This window comes from Orycteropus afer, unplaced genomic scaffold, assembly GCF_000298275.1.
Source record: "Orycteropus afer afer isolate SDZICR_OR568_19922 unplaced genomic scaffold, OryAfe1.0 scaffold00235, whole genome shotgun sequence".
NCBI classification, from domain to species: Eukaryota; Metazoa; Chordata; class Mammalia; order Tubulidentata; family Orycteropodidae; genus Orycteropus; species Orycteropus afer.
Window position 1 is genome coordinate 4384632 of NW_006921822.1, and position 3667 is coordinate 4388298.

Genomic DNA, 3667 nt, shown 5'->3' on the forward strand with positions numbered 1-3667 from the left:
TGTGATTGACTTATTTCACTCAGCATAATGTCCTCCAAGTTCATCCACATTATGTGGTGTTTTGCGGATTCTATGTTATTTTTTAGGGTTGCATAGTATTCCATTGTGTATATATGCCACAGTTTGGTTATCCATTCTTCTATTGATGGGCATCTAGGCTGTTTCCATATTTTTGCTATTGTAAATAGTTCTGCGATGAACACAGGTGTGCATATATCTGTTTGTCCTAGCTCGCACCTTCTTTAGGATATATACCTAAAATGGAATTGTTGGGTCAAATGGTATTTCTAATTCCAACTTTTTAAGGAATCACCATACTGCTTTCCACAATGGTTGTATCATTTGACAGTCCCATCAGTAGTGTATGAGAGTCCCAATCTCTCCACATCCTTGCCAACATTTGTTACTTTCTGTCTTGTTGAACTTTGCTACTGGTAATGGGGCAAGATGGTATCTCATTGTTGTTTTGATTGGCATCTCTCTAATGGCTAATGATCATGAGAATTTCTTCATGTGTTTGTTGGGCACCTGAACATCCTCTTTGGTGAAGTGTCTATTCATGTCTTCTGTCCATCTTTTAATTGGATTATCTGTCTTTTTGTTGTTGAGGTGTTGGAATTTTCTATAAATTCTAGAGATAAGTCCCTTGTCAGATATGCCATTGCCAAATATTTTTCCCAATCTGTAGGTTGTCTTTTGACACTTTTGGAGAAGTCTTTTGAAGCATATAAAAATTTAATTTTTAGAAGGTCCCATTCATCTAATTGATCTTCTGCTGTTTGTGCATTTGGGGTTATGCTTGATACTCTATTTATGCCATATATTGTTGATGTTGTTGTTAGGTGCCATCGAGTTATCTCTGACTCATAATGACCCCATATGCAGCAGAATGAAACATTGCCTAGTCATGTATAGCCTGTATAGCCTCACGATCCTTGCTATACCTGAGCCCATCGTTGTAGCCACTGTCAACCCATCTTGTTGAGGGCTTTCCCCTTTTCTGTTGACCCTCCACTTTACCAAGCATGATAGCTTTTTCCAGGGATTGGTTTCTTTTGATGACATGACCAAAGTAGGTGAGACAAAGTCTGGCCATTCTCACTTCCAAGGAGTGTTCGGCTGCACTTCTTCCAGGACAGATGTGTTAGTCCTTTTAGCAGTCCATGATACTCTTAGCATTCTTCTCCAACACCACAACTCAAAAGCATTCATTCTTCGGTCTTCCTTATCCATTGTCTAGCTTTCACATGCATGAGAGGTGATTGAAAATACCATGGCTTGGGTTAGGTGCACCTTAATCTTTAAGGAGATATCTTTGCTCTTCAGCACTTGAAAGAGTTCATTTGCAGCAGATTTGGCCAATGCAATATGTCATCTGATGTCTTGACTGTTGCTTCCATTGGTGTTGATTATAGAACCAATAAATGAAGTCCTTGACAACTTCAATCTTTTCTCCATTTATCATGAAGCTGTTTTTGGACCAGTTTTGGGGATTTATGTTTTCTTTATATTGAGGTATAATACATACTGCAGACTGTAGTCTTTAATCTTCATCAGTAAGTGCTTCAAGTCATCCTCACTTTCACCAAGCAAAGTTTTGTCATTTGCATATAACACATTGTTAATGAGTCTTCCTCCAATCCTGAGACCACATTCTTCATATAATGCAGCTTCTTGAATTATTTGCTCAGCATACAAATTGAGTAAGTATGGTGAAAGGATACAACTGTGACACACTCCTTTCTTGATTTTAAACCATGCAATATCCCCTTGTTCTGTTTGAACGACAGCCTCCTGATCTATGTACAGGTTCCTCATGAGTACAATCAAGTGTTTGGGAATTCCCATTCTTAATATTATCCATAATTTGTTATGATCCACACAATTGAATGCTTTTGCATAGTCAGTGTAAACATCTGTCTGGTATTCTTTGCTTTCAGCTAAGATCCATCTGACACCAGCAATGATATCCCTCATTCCACATCCTCTTCTGAATCCAGCTTGCATTTCTGGAAGCTCTCTGTCAATATATTGCTGCAACTGTTTTTGAGTTATCGTCAGTAAGATTTTACTTGCATGTGATATTAATGACATTGTTTGATAATTTCCACATTCTGTGGGAAATTATGCCATATACTAGGGCCCCTAAATTTGCTTCTATTTTCTACTTGAGGAACTTTATAGTTTTTGGTTTCACATTTAAGTCTTTAATCAATCTGGAGTTAGTTTTTGTGTATGGGGTGAGGTACAGATCTTGTTTCATTTTTCTGCAAATGGATATCCAATTTTGCCTGCACCATTGTTAAAGAGACCATCTCTTCCTCATTTAACAGATTTCAGCCCTTTGTCAAAGATCAGCTGACCAACAGTCGATGGATCTATTTCTGAGTTCTCAATTCTATTCGTTTGGTCTATGTGTGTGTCATTGTACAAATACCAGGCAGTTACTATACTGTGGCTGTATAGTAGGTTTTAAGATCTGAGAGCATGAGGCCTCCTACTTTGTTCTTCTTTTTAAATAGTGCTTTGCTTATCTGCGGCTACTCCATGTTTTATAGAGCAGAACAGAACTGCGTACAGTTTTATTGGCCATAATCTTTACAGAAGCAGACTGCCAGGCCATTCTTTCACAGTGCTGCTGAGTGGGTTCAAATCACCAACCTTTCATATTAGCAGCTGAGCCCAAACCGTTTGCACCATCCAGAACCTTCAACTATTACTAGCCCTGGGACAATGCACCATCCCTTGTTCTTTTTATAATCTTTGCTCACAACTCTGTAAACTCCCCTCAGATTACTCAATTAGAGTGTTTTGTGTAGTTTGAGGAGCTCTGATGGCAGAGTGGTTAAAACATTCAGCTGCTAACCAGAAGGGCAGCTGTTCAAACCCACCAGGTGCTCCATGGGAGAAAGATGAGGCAGTCTTCTTCCATAAAGATTTATAGTCTTGGAAACCCCGTGGGGCAGTTCTACTCTGTTCTGTATGGTTACTGTGAGTTGGGATCAACTTGACGGCAGTGGGTTTTTTATGTCTTTTCTGCTAGAATCCCAATCAATACAACATTCAATGCCATCCTCTTCCACTTGCTCTTGGCAAATGACCTCTTCTTCTTTTTTTATTTTACTTTATTTATAACTGAGAAGGTTGAGGCCTTCTCCACCACCTTTCTTGGCTCTCCTCAAATAGCTACACATCATCCTCTACTGAACGTTGTCTATATATTGGTCTGCTTTTGTGTCTAATATTCTGGACCTCTCAGAGCACATCTTGCTTCATGGCAGGGCACTGTCCTGTTTTCCTCTTACCTCTAAGACTTTTCTCCTTCATACGTTCTTTTCCTTCTTCCATTCCTTAACTCTGGGTGTTGCCAAAGTCTCAAACCTTGGTTTTACTATCTTGAGATTACACACACACCCACACACACACATGCACCCCCGCCACACACACACATATATATTTTAAGAAGGAACCTTAGCAATTTTCATTTTTTTTAAAAAAATTTATTCAGATAATTTTTCTAATATATGCTTTCTGTCCTAATCATTCAACTAAGATCCAATCCTTTAATCTCTCTAAGAGTAGAACTGGGAGCTCTGGTAGCATAGTGCCTAAGGCACTTGACTGCTAACTAGAAGGCTGGCGGTTCAAACCCACCAGCCACTCCTCG